We start from the raw sequence: 25057 nt of genomic DNA, 5'->3' as shown, positions 1-25057 counted from the left end.
GCCAGCGATTAGCCCTGTGAGCTAAACCAGCTAAAGAAGTGTGCCAAGAAAAATATTGCAGTCTACAGGGAGCAATTAAGTGGTCCCACTGAAGCCTCACCGAGTACCAAAGTGGCAAGTCAGCTTAAGGAACTTAAGCTTGGCATTCCAGCAGTACAAGGAGACCAGCAACAATTTTGGGTCTGTCCAAAATTAAATGGGAACACTATGAAAGTGAATACAGGCGCTGCCGTATCACTTATACCTGAATTGATATATTACCAGAAATTGAAGTATCTGTCATTGCAACCATCTTATGTGGTCTTGAGGACATATACCCAGGAGGTTGTGCTGCTGAAAGGCTTTATCAAGGTGACTGATGGTGTTAACGAGCAGAAAGTGGAGTTGCCTCCTCACATTGTTCAAGGAAACTTTCCAGCATTATTTGGAGGATCTTGGATCAATCACTTCTGAGAAAGTATGAAAAGGCATTCAAGGAGTCACTTGGATCCGTGACTGGGATCGAAGTGAAACTCAAGATAAAGGCAAACAGTGTGCCTAAGTATTTAAAAGCACATACTGTACCCTATAATACTCAATCTAAAGTGAAAGAAGAACACGCGAGGTTACTGAAGACAGGAGTCATTGAGCCTGTTGCCACCGTGATTGGGCAATCCCAATCAGTCCAGACTTAAAGAAGGATGATTCAGTACGACTATGAGGGGATTTCAAAATGACTATCGACCCTGCAATGTGTGCTGACCATTACCCTCCTCCACTTATCGAAGATCTTTTTGGCGGTCTCTCAGGCGGCCATAAAATTACCAAAATTGATCTCTCCTAAGCCTATTTGCAAAAGAATGTAGCTATTAACCGTTACCATAGTAACACACCAAGGGTCTGTTTCGGTATCCTAGGTTTCCGTTGGAGATAACGACATCACTGCCTCTCTTCCAATGATCTATGGATCAGGTCTTTAGTGGGATATCGAATGTGCAATGCTACCTGGACGACATTGTGATTACAGGTACGAACGATGTAAAGCATGTATTTTTTAAAAATGTATTTTCTTCCCAACATGTATCAAAACAGGTTACAACACATAAACACCCCGGGGAACATACTTCCCAGCAATCAACTATACAGTCAGTACAAATGTTTTCCCCTTTTTCACCCTCGCACCCCCCACCCCATCTGCGACGAACGGCTCCTCAAACACGGTCACAAACATACCCCACCTTTTCTCAAACCCCTCTGCACAGCCCCTTGACTCATATTTTATCCTCGCCAACTGTAAGAAGTCGTACAGGTCACCCAGCCATGCTGCTACCCCCGGTGGCGATGCTGACCGCCACTCCAGTAAAATTTGTCGCCGCGCAATCAGAGAGGCGAAGGCCAAGACATCGGCCTTCCTCCTCTCCATGAGCTCTGGCTTCTCTGAAACCTCAAATATGAAATGAAATGAAATGAAAATGAAATGAAAATCGCTTATTGTCACGAGTATCCTTCAATGAAATTACTGTGAAGAGCCCCTAGTCGCCACATTCCGGCACCTGTCCGGGGAGGCCGGTACGGGAATATCGCCACCAAAGTCCACCTCCTCCTCTACTATCCTGGCTAAGACTGCGAACACTCCCGTCCAGAATCTTCCCAATTTTTCACAACCCCAAAACGTGTGCGCATGATTCGCCGGCCCCGCCCACACCTCTCACACTCATCTGCTACCCCCTGAAAGAACCCACTCATTCTCGCCCGAGTCGTATGCACCCTGTGCACCACCTTAAACTGTATCAGGCTCATCCTTGCACAAGAGGAGGTCCCGTTTACCCTTCGCAGTGCCTCACTCCATACTCCCCTATTGATCTCCATTCCCAACTCCGCTTCCCATTTCTCCTTGATCTTCACCACCCGCTCGCCTGCCTGCTCTCCCAGCCACTTATATATATCCCCAATTCTTCCCTCCCCTTCCACACCCAGAAGCAGCAGTCGCTCCAGCAGGGTGTATCCCGGCAGGTAAAGCATGTAACCTGGAAGCTACACTTGTAAGGCTACAATTACATAATCTCAGGGTCATGAAAGAGATGTGTGAATTTTTTAAAGCTTCTGCTCACTATCTTGGGCACATCATCAACCAAGATGGTCTTCACAAAGAACCTAAGAAGATGGAGATCCTGAATGCCCCACGATGTGACTCAGTTAAGGTAATTTCTAGGATTATTAAATTACCGTGGAAAGTTCAAACTGTGCTTAGCATCAACGCCTTTACACGTGTTGCTTTGTAACAAACAAACTTAGTTGTGGATGAAAGATTGTGAGGATGCTTATTGTGGTGGTATGAATGGAAGCACTGCCATTAGTGCAGAGCATTGGTTTCCCATTGGCTCTGGCTGGTCATGTGCCTCTCGTCTGATTGGCTGGGACTAGTCATGTGACAGCTCACCAATTGGTCGAGAGGCAAGTAGACCCCGCCTCCGAGGTGGGGTATAAGTACCCAGAGTTCCCGGCGGTCGGCCTTTCTCTGTAGTCGACCATTAGGCTAACAACTAGCTGGTTAAAGCCTAAGTTTGGACCTTCATCGTGCCTCGCGTCCAATTAATGGTACATCACTTATCAAAATGTTAAAAGAATATTACAGGAATCAGAGTTATTGATCCATTATAACCCAAAACTGAAGCTGCAGTTTGTTAGCAACACATCACCCGATGGAGTTGGAGCAGTTGTCTTGCACACAATACCTTCAGGCAAAGAGCGACCAGCAGTTACTTCCAGGATGTTTACTAGTGCTGAGTCCAACTATGATCAACTTGAGAAAGAAGTTCTCAGCATTATGTTTGGTATTTGAAGTTCCACCATTATTTGTTTGGCCGTCACTTTACTATGTTGACCGACCATCATCCCTTAAGAAAATATATTTCCCCCCCCCCCCCCAATTAAGAGACAATTTAGCATGGCCAATCCACCTACCCTGCACATCTTTGGGTTGTGGGGGTGAAACCCATCAAACACGGGGAGAATGTGCAAACTCCACACGGACAGTGACCCAGGGCCACTGTTGCACTTAGCAACAATCTTTGGGCCAGATAACGGGAATCCCTTCTGTCACAGCTGGTCAGTTACAACGTTGACCGTCAATCTTGTCAGCGTAAGAATATCGTAGGGCTGAACAGCACGCAAACACGAATGCGTTGTCTGGACTGAAACTACAAGATCAACAAGACCAAAGAGGTAAGCACGAACCTGATTAACATTTCAACTACATATTGTATCAGTCTCATGTGTAAAATGTTCTGGTAACACCTTCTCACGTGTGAAAATTTACCCAAACAGATCCGGTGATGGGGAAGGTGTTGGACTTGATTTTAAAAATACTCTAACACAAGAGCATCTTGAGTTGACAGTACAAAATGGAGCATTGTTGTGAGGTATTAGAGTAATCTTTCCGCCATGTCTACGAAATAGAATCCTGGAACGGCTGCACGAGGGCCATCCTGGTGTAGTTAGAATGATGGCATTGGCAAGAAGCTTCTTCTGGTGGCCCATGTTGGATGCCCAACTAGAGGAGAAGATGTGGTTAGCCCGCATCGCGTTGAGAAATATACCTCCACTACAGCCTTTGCATCCATGGGAAAGACCTACCAGGCCATGGCAAAGAATCCACGTTGATTATGCGGGACCAGTGGAAGGACACATGTTTTTGGTCATGGTTGACGTGTATTCGAAGTGGCCGGATGTTGCCATCATGAAATCGACAATGCTGGAACAGACCATAAAAAGGCTTGACGAGGTATTTGCAAGATTCAGATGACCTGAACAACTCGTGAGCAATAACGGTACTCAGTTTACAACAGCCGAATTCGAGGTCAACCTAAAGGGGCGTGACATCCGCCACCATCCAGCCCCCTACCATCCAACTACCAACGGCTTAGCTGAACGTTCTGTACAATCGCTCAAGCAAGCAGTGAAGGTTTCGAGGGCTGAAGGCTCTATTCCGAAATGTGTCAAAAGCTTCCTAATGACACACAGAAACACTGCGTATTCAACAACACAAACTCCCCGGCTATACTGATACTCCAAAGGAAACTATGCACACAGTTCGACCTTTTGACTCCCCCTTTCAATTTCAGAGATAGTTAGTTAACATCAGACACGAGTGGCTAGAAGGGAACAACATTCCAAAAGCAGAGTGGGGAACATGCTCTTGCGAGAAATTACGCCTCAGGCGAAAAATGGACTCCAAAATGGACTCCAGCAAACATATTAGCCAAAACGGGTCTGATTTCATGTACTGTATAATCTGACAATGAATAAATTATTGTCTGCACGCAGTGATAGGACTGAATCTGTACCAGATGTTTCCAACACAGAGAGTATGGAGAGCGACATGCCAGACTTGAGGACTACAACTGACAAAGATACAGAATCTGTTACGACAGAATCATCCACACGACCAGAGACAGTTCCTGAGTTGGCTTCACTCGATGTAACACTGACCAGTGCACAGGAAGACACTCCTAATACCCCTGAGAGGCAAGTTCCTGAACGTCATGTTCTGCCAAAATGAGACAGACGTTCACCCAAGAGACTATCTTCCTGATGTACATATGTATCTGTAACATAATAATGCCAGTTATGGCATAATGTGTTGGATCTGTGTTAAAGTGTTTGATTAAGTAAAAATGCTGGGGTAAACGAGTAAAGAGGGAGGGGTGTTAGGTATCAGAGTAACACCATTGGCTGGTGTAATGTCATGTGTTACACAATGATGTCATTGGGGCATTTCGTGGGCTTTGGTGGAGCTCACCATTGTACCCTGTTTGAATACCATCTTGTAAGTGGCATGGCAGCACAGTGGTTAGCATTGTTGCTTCACAGCGCCAGGGTCCCAGGTCTGATTCCCGGCTTGGGTCACCGTCTGTGCGGAGTCAGCACGTTTCTCCCCGTGTCCGCGTGGGTTTCCTCCGGGTGCTGCGGTTTCCTCTCACCAGTCCTGAAAGACGTGCTTGTGAGGTGAATTGGACATTCCGAATTCTCCCTCAGTGTGCCCAAACATTGGGCCGGAAAGTGGCGCCTAGGGATGGGTAATAAATGTTATCCACATCCCAAAAACGGATTAAAAAAATTAACTGGAAGGAAACAGATTGCCGAGCAGTGTTTATCTGTTTATGCATCTTTTATTTCCAGATCATGATGAGGGTGGGCGGTGTCTGCCATTCATTTAAATTCCTGAGATTATTGGGATAACTGGCGGAAATTATTCTACAGAGAACTGGACCTGAATAATGGAATTACATCCACCCTACAGCACAGAAACTGGCCATTTGTTCCGGCTGGTCCAAGCTACATTTAAAATTATTTTTAAACACTTTTTAAAAATTCAGTTGTGTGATGTGAGCATCACCGGTGGGCCAGAATTTATTACCCATCCCTAGTTGCCCTTCAGAAGGTGGTTGTGAGTGGCTTTCTGATGTACATATGTATCTGTAACATAATAATGTTAGTTATGGCATAATGTGTTGGATCTGTGTTAAAGTGTTTGATTAAGTAAAAATGCTGGGGTAAACGAGTAAAGAGCGAGCGGTGTTATGTATCTGAGTAACACCATTGGCTGGTGTAATGTCATGTGTGTGGCAGTGACCACTGATGTATATACTGTATATATATATTTGTGTTTTACGGTAAGGCCCCTGTACTACAGGTACGGGGGTAGATCCCTGCCTGCTGGCTCCGCCCAGTAGGCGGAGTATAAATATGTGTGCTCCCCGTACAGCAGCCATTTCATCACCTGCTGTAGGAGGCCACACATCCCAGTGTAATAAAGCCTCAATTACATTCTACTCTCATCTTGTCGTAATTGATAGTGCATCAATTTATTACACTGAAGATTTTTCAGAGATGGACCTCCGCATCAAACCGGATCGCCTGCAGCTGCATCCTCAAGCCGACAACGCCAAAAAGGACTTTGAACATTGGCTAGCCTGTTTTGAAGCGTACATCAGGTCTGCATCAGATGTAATCCCAGAAGCACAGAAGCTCCAGATCCTTTACACGCGGCTGAGCTCCAACGTTTTTCCCCTCGTCCAGGACGCGCCGACCTACGCAGAGGCCATGGCGCTACTGAAGGAAAACTACGCTCAGCGGACTAACAAATCTACGCCAGGCATCTCCTCTCCATGCGGCACCAACTTCCCGGTGAGTCGGTGGAAGATTTCTGGCGTGCCCTGCTCGTCCTAGTTACCACCTCGAAGGACAAGGGCAGCAGATGGGTGGGAACAACTCCACCTGCAAGCTTCCCTTCAAGCCACACACCATCCCGACTTGGAAAGATATCGGCCATTTTCCTCCACTGTCACTGGGTGAAAATCCTGGAACTCCCTCCCTAACAGCACTGTGGGTGTACCTACACCACATAGACTATAGCTGTCAAAGAAGCTGCCTCGCCACCACCTTCTCAAGGGCAACTAAGAATGGGCAATAAATGGTGATCTTGCCGGTGACACCCACAACATTTTTTAGAACAGTACAGCACAGAACAGGCCCTTCGGCCCTCGATGTTGTACCGAGCAATGATCACCCTACTCAAGCCCACGTATCCACCCTATACCAGTAACCCAACAACCCCCATTAACCTTATTTTTTTTTAGGACACTAAGGGCAATTTAGCCTGGCCAATCCACCTAACCCGCACATCTTTGGACTGTGGGAGGAAACCGGAGCACCCGGAGGAAACCCACGCACACACGGGGAGGACGTGCAGCCTCCACACAGACAGTGACCCAGCCGGGAATCGAACCTGGGACCCTGGAGCTGTGAAGCATTGATGCTAACCACCATGCTACCGTGCTGCCCATAACATGTGAAATAATTTTTTTTTAAAGAATCCAATCGGGTAATGAAGTGTATTTTGATTTTCCAATTGGATATGGGATGGCATGGCAACGTGAGGATGGTTAACTTCAGGAGTCAGTAGCAGAAGAGTAGGAGGGAGCAGTGGAGGTGGAAAGTCAGGCGAAGAAACCTCCAACGATATTATTTGGTATTGTATAATCATTACTGTCATTATGATTTGTACATGTCATCACTTATCTAGCTATTTTGTTCAATTTTCTTTAACACTGTACAGAAAATATGTAACACGGGAAAAGGGAGGATGTGGTGATATGCATCACTGTAAATACACAAGGGGTTAATGTAAATACACTACAACTAAGTAAACACTAGAGGGAGCACCAGAGTCATGACATGCAGACATACAGCTAATGAACAATTAGAATAGGACACAACCAATGGGCAGTCAAGACACCCAGAGGTGACACTACCACAAGGGGGCAACCCATATATAAGGACATGCTCTGTCTCTTTCCACAGGCGACACTTAGAGAGAAGGACAGGGGCAGATCAGAAGCATCAGAGCAGACTGGTTAGTTAGACTGAGTTACTGCAGCAAGTTTAGCAGGAGAGTCGAACTCATAGAGAACTGTGCTAATGGTTCAATAAATCACATTGAACTTACTTCAAAGTCTGGAGTATCTTTTAGTCAAAGCTGCATCGAGTTGCAGCCTGTGTTATCCCAGAGTACATAACACAACAGGTGGCCCAGAGGAAAGGGAGGTCGCTCGGGTGGAGGTTGGCCGTGGGAATGGACATGATAGCCTGCTGAATTGCAGTTCCTTGTGACACATGTGTCAACCCACCCCCCCAACACCACCCTCGCCCTTGCCCTCACCCCCATCACTCCCCCCCCCTCCCCGAGGTACACGGTCTAATCGTGCCCCTTGTCTTATGTCTTGCCAGACCTGTTGGCTGTGGGGCGGGTCCGTCCGGTGTCTCCTGCCCCCAGCCACAGCTGGAGTCCCCAGAGCATAGATACACACAAGGGAGAAAGGATGGGTTTGGAAGAAATCGGGTGGAAGGAGCCTCAGATGGAGGAGCCTTGACTCAGGCTTAGGCCATTGGGCCAAACGTCCGGTTGCTGTGCTGTAGACACAGGTTTGTGATGTAGTGATACATGTGTCAGAAAGCCAGCTGAATGCACACATAACCTGCCGGATCCCTGCCACTGCATGCGAATTGGCATTGGCCCAGAAAGGTCACGGCTACCTTTCTCTTCATTCCATGCTGTCGTTGGAGTCTGACTGGAAATGGCGAAGGACGATTAAACTTTGGAGCAGTGGAAAAAAAAACGTGGCATCAGATCAGTGGAAATCACGGCTGTAATATGAGGATTTACAACCGTGCCTTAATAACTTGGCCTGCGTCAATGTTTGAAAGAATATGGTGCTTCCTAAAGTGGCAGAGTGCAAACTTAACAAGCTCTTAAAGAGAGACTGCAGTGACGTTTCAACAAGGTAGAAGGAGCTGATTTGATCTTTATGGCGTTGGTAATAGGAACGCGATTGACTGTTTAACAGGCAATTGTCACTTATTCCACAACAGTGATAGAATGGGAACATTCACCATTCCGTTATCTGTGAATTAAGGAAAGCTGGAAATCTGTTGGTCTTACTGGCTGATTGCCACTCCCCGTGCCCTTTCACTCCTCTTCCCTGGGCACAGACCGGTGCAAAAAAAACCCCAGGTTTTGATGCTGCCACAAAGTTATTTGTGTGGTTTGGCTGTTACCTTGTCATGTGGTACCATGACCTCATGAGGGCAGAATAAATAAGGTTATTTACCTTGAAGCTGAGTTTGAATATAGAACAGTCGGCCAATTCTTCTGTGCTGAGGCATTATGACTGGATTAGCAATAATGGGCATGCGGCAATCACTGTTGTAATCGAGGCCGCAATAGAGTCAGTGTGGGGGTGTGAAATTTCCATTCTATGTCCTCTTGAACCGCAAAGCCCAAATGAGCTGAATCTTTCCAGATTTCACTGTTCCAGACTGCAGTTGTGCCTGTCGAGGACATTTTGAGCTGTCCGACACTAGACTAGTCGGTCTATGTTTACTCCTTAAATAGGTCGCATGACTGTTCTTTACCCAGAGCAGTGGTGGGCAACCGGGGTTAATGAGTGGGCCGCGTGAGTGGGCCGCATGAGTGACCCCCTTCATCTCAGTGGGCTGCAAGCCTGGAATCGGAGCTTGTTCATTAACCATGACCCTATGAATAAGATTAAATTCATTTAATACACGCCGAATATTTCATGAAAACACTGAATCATTTATATATTAATAGAATTGTCATGAACTTCAAATGGTTAAAAACAAAGAAATCTTTTACACTTTGGATGCAGAGAGAGCGAACGGTCCTCACAGTCAATGTTGTGAGCAATCAGCACAGACTTCACTTCACTTGACCTTGTTTTATTTGCGTGCAAAGATGCACTTTCAGAAACTCCATTAGTAAACACAATTGGCCTTTATTAGTAAGAATTGTTGAGCAGCCATATGGTGGGAGCGAGCTCCCGACATGTCTCCTGCCAAAGAGGACTCCACCTCCTGAAGCGATTCCCCATTGGTCCCCCCCTCCAAAGCCAGGTCACCCTTTTCTGCATTGAAAGGGACAATCACCACAGTGCATATCACTTCAGTCATAACGATAGGAAAATAATTAAGGTTAATGAGGAATAAGGTTATATACCTTGAGTTTGAATATAGAACAGTCGGCCAATTGTTCTGTGCTGAGGCATTATGACTGGATTGGCAACAATGGACATGCGGCAATCACTGTTGTAATCGAGGCTGCAATAGAGTTGAAGTGTGGGGGTGTGAAATTTCCATTCTATGGTCTCTTGAACTGCAAAGGGGCTGGTTTCGCACAGAGCTAAATCGCTGGCTTTTAAAGCAGACAATGGCAGGCCAGCAGTGTGAGTTCAATTCCCCCACCAGCTCCCCGAACAGGCATTGGAATGTGGCGACTAGGGGCTTTTCACAGTAACTTCATTTGAAGCCTACTGTGACAATAAGCGATTTTCATGTTTTCATTTCATTTTCAAAAAGAAATTGCACGGGTGGAAAGCAGCAGAAAGTGGCAAACCCTGTGCGTGGGTGACCATCAATGTCTCTTGCCCCACGCTCAGAACCCAGATGGGCCGCATGTGGCCCCTGAACTGCAGGTTGTCCACCATTGATCAAGAGCATATTGGTACAAATGTGATGAGTCGGCCACATCAGGGCAATGGCTCGGCACCGATACAAAGCAATGGAATTTGAACTCACAGTCAGACTGTTATGAGCAGATGCAAGCTGACAAGGCAAATTTCGAATTGCAGACGATACTGGAGCTGATAGCCACACACCTTAAAATAAACATGATTGCTGTTCCAATCAGTTGCTTATATCTGATCGTGCAAAGGGAAACCATCAAACTTCTACCTTCCTGAAGTGCTCAAATCCCTAACCTCAGTCTTCTGCTGCCTGTGTGCCCACCCAGTTCAGTCATAGATACATTGAATAATACAGAACAGCAGGCGAACACTCAGCTCCTTGTGCAAGTATTGGTTTATATGAAAGAACTGTCTAATTGGGCTCACGCCTTGCTCCCTCTCCAGGAAATGTCAACTGGGACACAACAGACAAAGCTTCGCCTTGAACTGCCTTCCCGATTTCTCCAGAGTAGCTGAGCTGATGTACTGGCATGAGCGAGTGCTGCCTCAGGAGGCAACAATGGATAGTCGTTAAAATGAAGAAGCTGGCAATTGGAAGTGGAAATTTGGGGAAAAGGTTCGGTCTGCATCTGGCCTGACTTGGAGGAAGAAAATGAGGAGAGATGCAAATTACTAAGGATGATGAAGTGGAGAGATAGAACGCATGTGCACTGTGTGAAATATACACGTAGACATTTGGCCAAGTAAAGTGTAGTATAGAGGACAACCTTGACAACAAACTTCATCGGCTGAAATAGCTCAGTTGGGAGAGCGTTAGACTGAAGATCTAAAGATCCCTGGGTTCAATCCTTATTTTGGCATGAGACCGAGTGCTGTGATTCCTTGCCATCTGTCAAGTTGCCCAGCCTTTTGCCTCACATTCTCATCCCTCGACTTTCAGCACGCTGAAACCTTCACACGCCTTTCCTTCTTTTCCCTATCTCAGCGTTTCCACCTCTTCCATTCTCCTTTCCACTGCAACACCACTCCTGCAACACCACCTCAACAATCAACTTGCACAAAGTGCAAAAATCCAAATACCCATTGCAACTGTCAAGGAAAAAGAGACCCATTCATGGTTATAGCATCGGCATTGCGTGGTGCTTTGGGCAAGGCGCAAACCTGATCAAAGGCACATTTGGGGAGAACATTGGGCATGGATCTAGCAAAACACCAAAAGATATCGGAGCACAATTAGGCCATTTGGCCCATGGTGTCTGCTCTGCCATTCAATCATGGCTGACATGTGTCTCATCCTCAGTTTGCTACATTCTCCCCACAGCCCCTGATTAATCAAGAAGATATCTATTTCTGGCTGAAACATACTCAGTGATTTGTTTCCACAGCCTTCGGCGACAAACTGTTCCACAGATTGACCACACTCTGGCTGAAGAAATTGCTTCTCATCTCAGTTTTCAAGGATTGTCCCTTCAATCTGAGGCTATGGCCTCAGGTTCTGTTTTTTCCGACTAGTGGAAACATGAAAATGAAAGGAAACTCGCTTATTGTCACGAGTAGGCTTCAAATGAAGTTACTGTGAAAAGCCCCTAGTCGCCACATTCCGGCGCCTCTCCAAGAGGCTGGATCTAGGCCTGTCAGCATCCTGTAAGTGTCAATACATGCCCCGTCATCCTTCTACACTCCAACGCGTACAGGCCCCTGATTCCTCAACCGCTCCTCGTATGGCAAAGTTTTGATTCCAGGAATCATTCTTATGAACCTGCTGTGCAGCCTTTCGAGGGCCAGCACTTGTTTCCTTAGATACGGCTGCCAAAACTGCTCACAATGCTCCAAATGGGGTCTCACCATAGCCTTATTTATCACTTGGTGGGAGAAAATGAGGAGAGAAAAGTGATGGGACAGATGACGTCCTTGACAGGAAACTGCACCAGCCGAAATAGCTCAGTTGGGAGAGCGTTAGACTGAAGATCTAAAGGTCCCTGGTTCAATCCCGGGTTTCGGCATCCCACCGGGTGCTGTGATTCCTTGCCATCTGTCAAGTTGCCCAGCCTTTTGCCTCACATTCTCATCCCTCGACTTTCAGCACGCTGAAACCTTCACACGCCTTTCCTTCTTTTCCCTATCTCAGCGTTTCCACCTCTTCCATTCTCCTTTCCACTGCAACACCACTCCTGCAACACCACCTCAACAATCAACTTGCACAAAGTGCAAAAATCCAAATACCCATTGCAACTGTCAAGGAAAAAGAGACCCATTCATGGTTATAGCATCGGCATTGCGTGGTGCTTTGGGCAAGGCGCAAACCTGATCAAAGGCACATTTGGGGAGAACATTGGGCATGGATCTAGCAAAACACCAAAAGATATCGGAGCACAATTAGGCCATTTGGCCCATGGTGTCTGCTCTGCCATTCAATCATGGCTGACATGTGTCTCATCCTCAGTTTGCTACATTCTCCCCACAGCCCCTGATTAATCAAGAAGATATCTATTTCTGGCTGAAACATACTCAGTGATTTGTTTCCACAGCCTTCGGCGACAAACTGTTCCACAGATTGACCACACTCTGGCTGAAGAAATTGCTTCTCATCTCAGTTTTCAAGGATTGTCCCTTCAATCTGAGGCTATGGCCTCAGGTTCTGTTTTTTCCGACTAGTGGAAACATGAAAATGAAAGGAAACTCGCTTATTGTCACGAGTAGGCTTCAAATGAAGTTACTGTGAAAAGCCCCTAGTCGCCACATTCCGGCGCCTCTCCAAGAGGCTGGATCTAGGCCTGTCAGCATCCTGTAAGTGTCAATACATGCCCCGTCATCCTTCTACACTCCAACGCGTACAGGCCCAGATTCCTCAACCGCTCCTCGTATGGCAAAGTTTTGATTCCAGGAATCATTCTTATGAACCTGCTGTGCAGCCTTTCGAGGGCCAGCACTTGTTTCCTTAGATACGGCTGCCAAAACTGCTCACAATGCTCCAAATGGGGTCTCACCATAGCCTTATTTATCACTTGGTGGGAGAAAATGAGGAGAGAAAAGTGATGGGACAGATGACGTCCTTGACAGGAAACTGCACCAGCCGAAATAGCTCAGTTGGGAGAGCGTTAGACTGAAGATCTAAAGGTCCCTGGTTCAATCCCGGGTTTCGGCATCCCACCGGGTGCTGTGATTCCTTGCCATCTGTCAAGTTGCCCAGCCTTTTGCCTCACATTCTCATCCCTCGACTTTCAGCACGCTGAAACCTTCACACGCCTTTCCTTCTTTTCCCTATCTCAGCGTTTCCACCTCTTCCATTCTCCTTTCCACTGCAACACCACTCCTGCAACACCACCTCAACAATCAACTTGCACAAAGTGCAAAAATCCAAATACCCATTGCAACTGTCAAGGAAAAAGAGACCCATTCATGGTTATAGCATCGGCATTGCGTGGTGCTTTGGGCAAGGCGCAAACCTGATCAAAGGCACATTTGGGGAGAACATTGGGCATGGATCTAGCAAAACACCAAAAGATATCGGAGCACAATTAGGCCATTTGGCCCATGGTGTCTGCTCTGCCATTCAATCATGGCTGACATGTGTCTCATCCTCAGTTTGCTACATTCTCCCCACAGCCCCTGATTAATCAAGAAGATATCTATTTCTGGCTGAAACATACTCAGTGATTTGTTTCCACAGCCTTCGGCGACAAACTGTTCCACAGATTGACCACACTCTGGCTGAAGAAATTGCTTCTCATCTCAGTTTTCAAGGATTGTCCCTTCAATCTGAGGCTATGGCCTCAGGTTCTGTTTTTTCCGACTAGTGGAAACATGAAAATGAAAGGAAACTCGCTTATTGTCACGAGTAGGCTTCAAATGAAGTTACTGTGAAAAGCCCCTAGTCGCCACATTCCGGCGCCTCTCCAAGAGGCTGGATCTAGGCCTGTCAGCATCCTGTAAGTGTCAATACATGCCCCGTCATCCTTCTACACTCCAACGCGTACAGGCCCAGATTCCTCAACCGCTCCTCGTATGGCAAAGTTTTGATTCCAGGAATCATTCTTATGAACCTGCTGTGCAGCCTTTCGAGGGCCAGCACTTGTTTCCTTAGATACGGCTGCCAAAACTGCTCACAATGCTCCAAATGGGGTCTCACCATAGCCTTATTTATCACTTGGTGGGAGAAAATGAGGAGAGAAAAGTGATGGGACAGATGACGTCCTTGACAGGAAACTGCACCAGCCGAAATAGCTCAGTTGGGAGAGCGTTAGACTGAAGATCTAAAGGTCCCTGGTTCAATCCCGGGTTTCGGCATCCCACCGGGTGCTGTGATTCCTTGCCATCTGTCAAGTTGCCCAGCCTTTTGCCTCACATTCTCATCCCTCGACTTTCAGCACGCTGAAACCTTCACACGCCTTTCCTTCTTTTCCCTATCTCAGCGTTTCCACCTCTTCCATTCTCCTTTCCACTGCAACACCACTCCTGCAACACCACCTCAACAATCAACTTGCACAAAGTGCAAAAATCCAAATACCCATTGCAACTGTCAAGGAAAAAGAGACCCATTCATGGTTATAGCATCGGCATTGCGTGGTGCTTTGGGCAAGGCGCAAACCTGATCAAAGGCACATTTGGGGAGAACATTGGGCATGGATCTAGCAAAACACCAAAAGATATCGGAGCACAATTAGGCCATTTGGCCCATGGTGTCTGCTCTGCCATTCAATCATGGCTGACATGTGTCTCATCCTCAGTTTGCTACATTCTCCCCACAGCCCCTGATTAATCAAGAAGATATCTATTTCTGGCTGAAACATACTCAGTGATTTGTTTCCACAGCCTTCGGCGACAAACTGTTCCACAGATTGACCACACTCTGGCTGAAGAAATTGCTTCTCATCTCAGTTTTCAAGGATTGTCCCTTCAATCTGAGGCTATGGCCTCAGGTTCTGTTTTTTCCGACTAGTGGAAACATGAAAATGAAAGGAAACTCGCTTATTGTCACGAGTAGGCTTCAAATGAAGTTACTGTGAAAAGCCCCTAGTCGCCACATTCCGGCGCCTCTCCAAGAGGCTGGATCTAGGCCTGTCAGCATCCTGTAAGTGTCAATACATGCCCCGTCATCCTTCTACACTCCAACGCGTACAGGCCCAGATTCCTCAACCGCTCCTCGTATGGCAAAGTTTTGATTCCAGGCATCATTCTTATGAACCTGCTGTGCAGCCTTTCGAGGGCCAGCACTTGTTTCCTTAGATACGGCTGCCAAAACTGCTCACAATGCTCCAAATGGGGTCTCACCATAGCCTTATTTATCACTTGGTGGGAGAAAATGAGGAGAGAAAAGTGATGGGACAGATGACGTCCTTGACAGGAAACTGCACCAGCCGAAATAGCTCAGTTGGGAGAGCGTTAGACTGAAGATCTAAAGGTCCCTGGTTCAATCCTGGGTTTCGGCATCCGACCGGGTGCTGTGATTCCTTGCCATCTGTCAAGTTGCCCAGCCTTTTGCCTCACATTCTCATCCCTCGACTTTCAGCACGCTGAAACCTTCACACGCCTTTCCTTCTTTTCCCTATCTCAGCGTTTCCACCTCTTCCATTCTCCTTTCCACTGCAACACCACTCCTGCAACACCACCTCAACAATCAACTTGCACAAAGTGCAAAAATCCAAATACCCATTGCAACTGTCAAGGAAAAAGAGACCCATTCATGGTTATAGCATCGGCATTGCGTGGTGCTTTGGGCAAGGCGCAAACCTGATCAAAGGCACATTTGGGGAGAACATTGGGCATGGATCTAGCAAAACACCAAAAGATATCGGAGCACAATTAGGCCATTTGGCCCATGGTGTCTGCTCTGCCATTCAATCATGGCTGACATGTGTCTCATCCTCAGTTTGCTACATTCTCCCCACAGCCCCTGATTAATCAAGAAGATATCTATTTCTGGCTGAAACATACTCAGTGATTTGTTTCCACAGCCTTCGGCGACAAACTGTTCCACAGATTGACCACACTCTGGCTGAAGAAATTGCTTCTCATCTCAGTTTTCAAGGATTGTCCCTTCAATCTGAGGCTATGGCCTCAGGTTCTGTTTTTTCCGACTAGTGGAAACATGAAAATGAAAGGAAACTCGCTTATTGTCACGAGTAGGCTTCAAATGAAGTTACTGTGAAAAGCCCCTAGTCGCCACATTCCGGCGCCTCTCCAAGAGGCTGGATCTAGGCCTGTCAGCATCCTGTAAGTGTCAATACATGCCCCGTCATCCTTCTACACTCCAACGCGTACAGGCCCAGATTCCTCAACCGCTCCTCGTATGGCAAAGTTTTGATTCCAGGAATCATTCTTATGAACCTGCTGTGCAGCCTTTCGAGGGCCAGCACTTGTTTCCTTAGATACGGCTGCCAAAACTGCTCACAATGCTCCAAATGGGGTCTCACCATAGCCTTATTTATCACTTGGTGGGAGAAAATGAGGAGAGAAAAGTGATGGGACAGATGACGTCCTTGACAGGAAACTGCACCAGCCGAAATAGCTCAGTTGGGAGAGCGTTAGACTGAAGATCTAAAGGTCCCTGGTTCAATCCCGGGTTTCGGCATCCCACCGGGTGCTGTGATTCCTTGCCATCTGTCAAGTTGCCCAGCCTTTTGCCTCACATTCTCATCCCTCGACTTTCAGCACGCTGAAACCTTCACACGCCTTTCCTTCTTTTCCCTATCTCAGCGTTTCCACCTCTTCCATTCTCCTTTCCACTGCAACACCACTCCTGCAACACCACCTCAACAATCAACTTGCACAAAGTGCAAAAATCCAAATACCCATTGCAACTGTCAAGGAAAAAGAGACCCATTCATGGTTATAGCATCGGCATTGCGTGGTGCTTTGGGCAAGGCGCAAACCTGATCAAAGGCACATTTGGGGAGAACATTGGGCATGGATCTAGCAAAACACCAAAAGATATCGGAGCACAATTAGGCCATTTGGCCCATGGTGTCTGCTCTGCCATTCAATCATGGCTGACATGTGTCTCATCCTCAGTTTGCTACATTCTCCCCACAGCCCCTGATTAATCAAGAAGATATCTATTTCTGGCTGAAACATACTCAGTGATTTGTTTCCACAGCCTTCGGCGACAAACTGTTCCACAGATTGACCACACTCTGGCTGAAGAAATTGCTTCTCATCTCAGTTTTCAAGGATTGTCCCTTCAATCTGAGGCTATGGCCTCAGGTTCTGTTTTTTCCGACTAGTGGAAACATGAAAATGAAAGGAAACTCGCTTATTGTCACGAGTAGGCTTCAAATGAAGTTACTGTGAAAAGCCCCTAGTCGCCACATTCCGGCGCCTCTCCAAGAGGCTGGATCTAGGCCTGTCAGCATCCTGTAAGTGTCAATACATGCCCCGTCATCCTTCTACACTCCAACGCGTACAGGCCCAGATTCCTCAACCGCTCCTCGTATGGCAAAGTTTTGATTCCAGGAATCATTCTTATGAACCTGCTGTGCAGCCTTTCGAGGGCCAGCACTTGTTTCCTTAGATACGGCTGCCAAAACTGCTCACAATGCTCCAAATGGGGTCTCACCATAGCCTTATTTATCACTTGGTGGGAGAAAATGAGGAGAGAAAAGTGATGGGACAGATGACGTCCTTGACAGGAAACTGCACCAGCCGAAATAGCTCAGTTGGGAGAGCGTTAGACTGAAGATCTAAAGGTCCCTGGTTCAATCCTGGGTTTCGGCATCCGACCGGGTGCTGTGATTCCTTGCCATCTGTCAAGTTGCCCAGCCTTTTGCCTCACATTCTCATCCCTCGACTTTCAGCACGCTGAAACCTTCACACGCCTTTCCTTCTTTTCCCTATCTCAGCGTTTCCACCTCTTCCATTCTCCTTTCCACTGCAACACCACTCCTGCAACACCACCTCAACAATCAACTTGCACAAAGTGCAAAAATCCAAATACCCATTGCAACTGTCAAGGAAAAAGAGACCCATTCATGGTTATAGCATCGGCATTGCGTGGTGCTTTGGGCAAGGCGCAAACCTGATCAAAGGCACATTTGGGGAGAACATTGGGCATGGATCTAGCAAAACACCAAAAGATATCGGAGCACAATTAGGCCATTTGGCCCATGGTGTCTGCTCTGCCATTCAATCATGGCTGACATGTGTCTCATCCTCAGTTTGCTACATTCTCCCCACAGCCCCTGATTAATCAAGAAGATATCTATTTCTGGCTGAAACATACTCAGTGATTTGTTTCCACAGCCTTCGGCGACAAACTGTTCCACAGATTGACCACACTCTGGCTGAAGAAATTGCTTCTCATCTCAGTTTTCAAGGATTGTCCCTTCAATCTGAGGCTATGGCCTCAGGTTCTGTTTTTTCCGACTAGTGGAAACATGAAAATGAAAGGAAACTCGCTTATTGTCACGAGTAGGCTTCAAATGAAGTTACTGTGAAAAGCCCCTAGTCGCCACATTCCGGCGCCTCTCCAAGAGGCTGGATCTAGGCCTGTCAGCATCCTGTAAGTGTCAATACATGCCCCGTCATCCTTCTACACTCCAACGCGTACAGGCCCAGATTCCTCAACCGCTCCTCGTATGGCAAAGTTTTGATTCCAGGAATCATTCTTATGAACCTGCTGTGCAGCCTTTCGAGGGCCAGCACTTGTTTCCTTAGATACGGCTGCCAAAACTGCTCACAATGCTCCAAATGGGGTCTCACCATAGCCTTATTTATCACTTGGTGGGAGAAAATGAGGAGAGAAAAGTGATGGGACAGATGACGTCCTTGACAGGAACTGCACCAGCCGAAATAGCTCAGTTGGGAGAGCGTTAGACTGAAGATCTAAAGGTCCCTGGTTCAATCCCGGGTTTCGGCATCCCACCGGGTGCTGTGATTCCTTGCCATCTGTCAAGTTGCCCAGCCTTTTGCCTCACATTCTCATCCCTCGACTTTCAGCACGCTGAAACCTTCACACGCCTTTCCTTCTTTTCCCTATCTCAGCGTTTCCACCTCTTCCATTCTCCTTTCCACTGCAACACCACTCCTGCAACACCACCTCAACAATCAACTTGCACAAAGTGCAAAAATCCAAATACCCATTGCAACTGTCAAGGAAAAAGAGACCCATTCATGGTTATAGCATCGGCATTGCGTGGTGCTTTGGGCAAGGCGCAAACCTGATCAAAGGCACATTTGGGGAGAACATTGGGCATGGATCTAGCAAAACACCAAAAGATATCGGAGCACAATTAGGCCATTTGGCCCATGGTGTCTGCTCTGCCATTCAATCATGGCTGACATGTGTCTCATCCTCAGTTTGCTACATTCTCCCCACAGCCCCTGATTAATCAAGAAGATATCTATTTCTGGCTGAAACATACTCAGTGATTTGTTTCCACAGCCTTCGGCGACAAACTGTTCCACAGATTGACCACACTCTGGCTGAAGAAATTGCTTCTCATCTCAGTTTTCAAGGATTGTCCCTTCAATCTGAGGCTATGGCCTCAGGTTCTGTTTTTTCCGACTAGTGGAAACATGAAAATGAAAGGAAACTCGCTTATTGTCACGAGTAGGCTTCAAATGAAGTTACTGTGAAAAGCCCCTAGTCGCCACATTCCGGCGCCTCTCCAAGAGGCTGGATCTAGGCCTGTCAGCATCCTGTAAGTGTCAATACATGCCCCGTCATCCTTCTACACTCCAACGCGTACAGGCCCAGATTCCTCAACCGCTCCTCGTATGGCAAAGTTTTGATTCCAGGAATCATTCTTATGAACCTGCTGTGCAGCCTTTCGAGGGCCAGCACTTGTTTCCTTAGATACGGCTGCCAAAACTGCTCACAATGCTCCAAATGGGGTCTCACCATAGCCTTATTTATCACTTGGTGGGAGAAAATGAGGAGAGAAAAGTGATGGGACAGATGACGTCCTTGACAGGAAACTGCACCAGCCGAAATAGCTCAGTTGGGAGAGCGTTAGACTGAAGATCTAAAGGTCCCTGGTTCAATCCCGGGTTTCGGCATCCCACCGGGTGCTGTGATTCCTTGCCATCTGTCAAGTTGCCCAGCCTTTTGCCTCACATTCTCATCCCTCGACTTTCAGCACGCTGAAACCTTCACACGCCTTTCCTTCTTTTCCCTATCTCAGCGTTTCCACCTCTTCCATTCTCCTTTCCACTGCAACACCACTCCTGCAACACCACCTCAACAATCAACTTGCACAAAGTGCAAAAATCCAAATACCCATTGCAACTGTCAAGGAAAAAGAGACCCATTCATGGTTATAGCATCGGCATTGCGTGGTGCTTTGGGCAAGGCGCAAACCTGATCAAAGGCACATTTGGGGAGAACATTGGGCATGGATCTAGCAAAACACCAAAAGATATCGGAGCACAATTAGGCCATTTGGCCCATGGTGTCTGCTCTGCCATTCAATCATGGCTGACATGTGTCTCATCCTCAGTTTGCTACATTCTCCCCACAGCCCCTGATTAATCAAGAAGATATCTATTTCTGGCTGAAACATACTCAGTGATTTGTTTCCACAGCCTTCGGCGACAAACTGTTCCACAGATTGACCACACTCTGGCTGAAGAAATTGCTTCTCATCTCAGTTTTCAAGGATTGTCCCTTCAATCTGAGGCTATGGCCTCAGGTTCTGTTTTTTCCGACTAGTGGAAACATGAAAATGAAAGGAAACTCGCTTATTGTCACGAGTAGGCTTCAAATGAAGTTACTGTGAAAAGCCCCTAGTCGCCACATTCCGGCGCCTCTCCAAGAGGCTGGATCTAGGCCTGTCAGCATCCTGTAAGTGTCAATACATGCCCCGTCATCCTTCTACACTCCAACGCGTACAGGCCCAGATTCCTCAACCGCTCCTCGTATGGCAAAGTTTTGATTCCAGGAATCATTCTTATGAACCTGCTGTGGAGCCTTTCGAGGGCCAGCACTTGTTTCCTTAGATACGGCTGCCAAAACTGCTCACAATGCTCCAAATGGGGTCTCACCATAGCCTTATTTATCACTTGGTGGGAGAAAATGAGGAGAGAAAAGTGATGGGACAGATGACGTCCTTGATACTAACTGCACCAGCTGAAATAGCTCAGTTGGGAGAGCGTTAGACTGAAGATCTAAAGGTCCCTGGTTCAATCCTGGGTTTCGGCATCCGACCGGGTGCTGTGATTCCTTGCCATCTGTCAAGTTGCCCAGCCTTTTGCCTCACATTCTCATCCCTCGACTTTCAGCACGCTGAAACCTTCACACGCCTTTCCTTCTTTTCCCTATCTCAGCGTTTCCACCTCTTCCATTCTCCTTTCCACTGCAACACCACTCCTGCAACACCACCTCAACAATCAACTTGCACAAAGTGCAAAAATCCAAATACCCATTGCAACTGTCAAGGAAAAAGAGACCCATTCATGGTTATAGCATCGGCATTGCGTGGTGCTTTGGGCAAGGCGCAAACCTGATCAAAGGCACATTTGGGGAGAACATTGGGCATGGATCTAGCAAAACACCAAAAGATATCGGAGCACAATTAGGCCATTTGGCCCATGGTGTCTGCTCTGCCATTCAATCATGGCTGACATGTGTCTCATCCTCAGTTTGCTACATTCTCCCCACAGCCCCTGATTAATCAAGAAGATATCTATTTCTGGCTGAAACATACTCAGTGATTTGTTTCCACAGCCTTCGGCGACAAACTGTTCCACAGATTGACCACACTCTGGCTGAAGAAATTGCTTCTCATCTCAGTTTTCAAGGATTGTCCCTTCAATCTGAGGCTATGGCCTCAGGTTCTGTTTTTTCCGACTAGTGGAAACATGAAAATGAAAGGAAACTCGCTTATTGTCACGAGTAGGCTTCAAATGAAGTTACTGTGAAAAGCCCCTAGTCGCCACATTCCGGCGCCTCTCCAAGAGGCTGGATCTAGGCCTGTCAGCATCCTGTAAGTGTCAATACATGCCCCGTCATCCTTCTACACTCCAACGCGTACAGGCCCAGATTCCTCAACCGCTCCTCGTATGGCAAAGTTTTGATTCCAGGAATCATTCTTATGAACCTGCTGTGCAGCCTTTCGAGGGCCAGCACTTGTTTCCTTAGATACGGCTGCCAAAACTGCTCACAATGCTCCAAATGGGGTCTCACCATAGCCTTATTTATCACTTGGTGGGAGAAAATGAGGAGAGAAAAGTGATGGGACAGATGACATCCATGACGGTAACTGCACCAGCCGAAATAGCTCAGTTGGGAGAGCGTTAGACTGAAGATCTAAAGGTCCCTGGTTCAATCCCGGGTTTCGGCATCCGACCGGGTGCTGTGATTCCTTGCCATCTGTCAAGTTGCCCAGCCTTTTGCCTCACATTCTCATCCCTCGACTTTCAGCACGCTGAAACCTTCACACGCCTTTCCTTCTTTTCCCTATCTCAGCGTTTCCACCTCTTCCATTCTCCTTTCCACTGCAACACCACTCCTGCAACACCACCTCAACAATCAACTTGCACAAAGTGCAAAAATCCAAATACCCATTGCAACTGTCAAGGAAAAAGAGACCCATTCATGGTTATAGCATCGGCATTGCGTGGTGCTTTGGGCAAGGCGCAAACCTGATCAAAGGCACATTTGGGGAGAACATTGGGCATGGATCTAGCAAAACACCAAAAGATATCGGAGCACAATTAGGCCATTTGGCCCATGGTGTCTGCTCTGCCATTCAATCATGGCTGACATGTGTCTCATCCTCAGTTTGCTACATTCTCCCCACAGCCCCTGATTAATCAAGAAGATATCTATTTCTGGCTGAAACATACTCAGTGATTTGTTTCCACAGCCTTCGGCGACAAACTGTTCCACAGATTGACCACACTCTGGCTGAAGAAATTGCTTCTCATCTCAGTTTTCAAGGATTGTCCCTTCAATCTGAGGCTATGGCCTCAGGTTCTGTTTTTTCCGACTAGTGGAAACATGAAAATGAAAGGAAACTCGCTTATTGTCACGAGTAGGCTTCAAATGAAGTTACTGTGAAAAGCCCCTAGTCGCCACATTCCGGCGCCTCTCCAAGAGGCTGGATCTAGGCCTGTCAGCATCCTGTAAGTGTCAATACATGCCCCGTCATCCTTCTACACTCCAACGCGTACAGGCCCAGATTCCTCAACCGCTCCTCGTATGGCAAAGTTTTGATTCCAGGAATCATTCTTATGAACCTGCTGTGCAGCCTTTCGAGGGCCAGCACTTGTTTCCTTAGATACGGCTGCCAAAACTGCTCACAATGCTCCAAATGGGGTCTCACCATAGCCTTATTTATCACTTGGTGGGAGAAAATGAGGAGAGAAAAGTGATGGGACAGATGACGTCCTTGACAGGAAACTGCACCAGCCGAAATAGCTCAGTTGGGAGAGCGTTAGACTGAAGATCTAAAGGTCCCTGGTTCAATCCCGGGTTTCGGCATCCCACCGGGTGCTGTGATTCCTTGCCATCTGTCAAGTTGCCCAGCCTTTTGCCTCACATTCTCATCCCTCGACTTTCAGCACGCTGAAACCTTCACACGCCTTTCCTTCTTTTCCCTATCTCAGCGTTTCCACCTCTTCCATTCTCCTTTCCACTGCAACACCACTCCTGCAACACCACCTCAACAATCAACTTGCACAAAGTGCAAAAATCCAAATACCCATTGCAACTGTCAAGGAAAAAGAGACCCATTCATGGTTATAGCATCGGCATTGCGTGGTGCTTTGGGCAAGGCGCAAACCTGATCAAAGGCACATTTGGGGAGAACATTGGGCATGGATCTAGCAAAACACCAAAAGATATCGGAGCACAATTAGGCCATTTGGCCCATGGTGTCTGCTCTGCCATTCAATCATGGCTGACATGTGTCTCATCCTCAGTTTGCTACATTCTCCCCACAGCCCCTGATTAATCAAGAAGATATCTATTTCTGGCTGAAACATACTCAGTGATTTGTTTCCACAGCCTTCGGCGACAAACTGTTCCACAGATTGACCACACTCTGGCTGAAGAAATTGCTTCTCATCTCAGTTTTCAAGGATTGTCCCTTCAATCTGAGGCTATGGCCTCAGGTTCTGTTTTTTCCGACTAGTGGAAACATGAAAATGAAAGGAAACTCGCTTATTGTCACGAGTAGGCTTCAAATGAAGTTACTGTGAAAAGCCCCTAGTCGCCACATTCCGGCGCCTCTCCAAGAGGCTGGATCTAGGCCTGTCAGCATCCTGTAAGTGTCAATACATGCCCCGTCATCCTTCTACACTCCAACGCGTACAGGCCCAGATTCCTCAACCGCTCCTCGTATGGCAAAGTTTTGATTCCAGGAATCATTCTTATGAACCTGCTGTGGAGCCTTTCGAGGGCCAGCACTTGTTTCCTTAGATACGGCTGCCAAAACTGCTCACAATGCTCCAAATGGGGTCTCACCATAGCCTTATTTATCACTTGGTGGGAGAAAATGAGGAGAGAAAAGTGATGGGACAGATGACGTCCTTGACACTAACTGCACTAGTCGAAATAGCTCAGTTGGGAGAGCGTTAGACTGAAGATCTGAAGATCTCTGGTTCAATCCCGGGTTTTGGCATCCCACTGGGTGCTGTGATTCCTTGCCATCTGTCAAGTTGCCCAGCCTTTTGCCTCACATTCTCATCCCTCGACTTTCAGCACGCTGAAACCTTCACACGCCTTTCCTTCTTTTCCCTATCTCAGCGTTTCCACCTCTTCCATTCTCCTTTCCACTGCAACACCACTCCTGCAACACCACCTCAACAATCAACTTGCACAAAGTGCAAAAATCCAAATACCCATTGCAACTGTCAAGGAAAAAGAGACCCATTCATGGTTATAGCATCGGCATTGCGTGGTGCTTTGGGCAAGGCGCAAACCTGATCAAAGGCACATTTGGGGAGAACATTGGGCATGGATCTAGCAAAACACCAAAAGATATCGGAGCACAATTAGGCCATTTGGCCCATGGTGTCTGCTCTGCCATTCAATCATGGCTGACATGTGTCTCATCCTCAGTTTGCTACATTCTCCCCACAGCCCCTGATTAATC

The 25057-nt window shown here is 47.2% G+C and overlaps 12 non-coding genes across 12 annotated transcripts; all 12 read left to right on the top strand.

Annotated features, from left to right (window-relative positions):
* Nucleotides 1–11952: 11952 nt before the first annotated feature.
* Nucleotides 11953–12025, top strand: trnaf-gaa. Its single transcript has one exon. It is a non-coding gene; the product is annotated as a tRNA-Phe (tRNA).
* A 1069-nt stretch (nt 12026–13094) lies between these two features.
* On the top strand, nt 13095–13167 carry trnaf-gaa. Its single transcript has one exon. It is a non-coding gene; the product is annotated as a tRNA-Phe (tRNA).
* Nucleotides 13168–14236: 1069 nt separating this feature from the next.
* Nucleotides 14237–14309, top strand: trnaf-gaa. Its single transcript has one exon. It is a non-coding gene; the product is annotated as a tRNA-Phe (tRNA).
* A 1069-nt stretch (nt 14310–15378) lies between these two features.
* Nucleotides 15379–15451, top strand: trnaf-gaa. The gene has a single exon. It is a non-coding gene; the product is annotated as a tRNA-Phe (tRNA).
* A 1069-nt stretch (nt 15452–16520) lies between these two features.
* On the top strand, nt 16521–16593 carry trnaf-gaa. Its single transcript has one exon. It is a non-coding gene; the product is annotated as a tRNA-Phe (tRNA).
* Nucleotides 16594–17662: 1069 nt separating this feature from the next.
* On the top strand, nt 17663–17735 carry trnaf-gaa. The gene has a single exon. It is a non-coding gene; the product is annotated as a tRNA-Phe (tRNA).
* Nucleotides 17736–18803: 1068 nt separating this feature from the next.
* trnaf-gaa lies at nt 18804–18876 on the top strand. Its single transcript has one exon. It is a non-coding gene; the product is annotated as a tRNA-Phe (tRNA).
* A 1069-nt stretch (nt 18877–19945) lies between these two features.
* trnaf-gaa lies at nt 19946–20018 on the top strand. Its single transcript has one exon. It is a non-coding gene; the product is annotated as a tRNA-Phe (tRNA).
* A 1068-nt stretch (nt 20019–21086) lies between these two features.
* trnaf-gaa lies at nt 21087–21159 on the top strand. Its single transcript has one exon. It is a non-coding gene; the product is annotated as a tRNA-Phe (tRNA).
* Nucleotides 21160–22227: 1068 nt separating this feature from the next.
* trnaf-gaa lies at nt 22228–22300 on the top strand. The gene has a single exon. It is a non-coding gene; the product is annotated as a tRNA-Phe (tRNA).
* Nucleotides 22301–23369: 1069 nt separating this feature from the next.
* Nucleotides 23370–23442, top strand: trnaf-gaa. Its single transcript has one exon. It is a non-coding gene; the product is annotated as a tRNA-Phe (tRNA).
* Nucleotides 23443–24510: 1068 nt separating this feature from the next.
* On the top strand, nt 24511–24583 carry trnaf-gaa. Its single transcript has one exon. It is a non-coding gene; the product is annotated as a tRNA-Phe (tRNA).
* Nucleotides 24584–25057: the final 474 nt, after the last annotated feature.

This window comes from Scyliorhinus canicula, chromosome 11 (assembly GCF_902713615.1).
Source record: "Scyliorhinus canicula chromosome 11, sScyCan1.1, whole genome shotgun sequence".
Taxonomy (NCBI): domain Eukaryota; kingdom Metazoa; phylum Chordata; class Chondrichthyes; order Carcharhiniformes; family Scyliorhinidae; genus Scyliorhinus; species Scyliorhinus canicula.
This window is presented reverse-complemented; position numbering and strand designations above follow the sequence as displayed.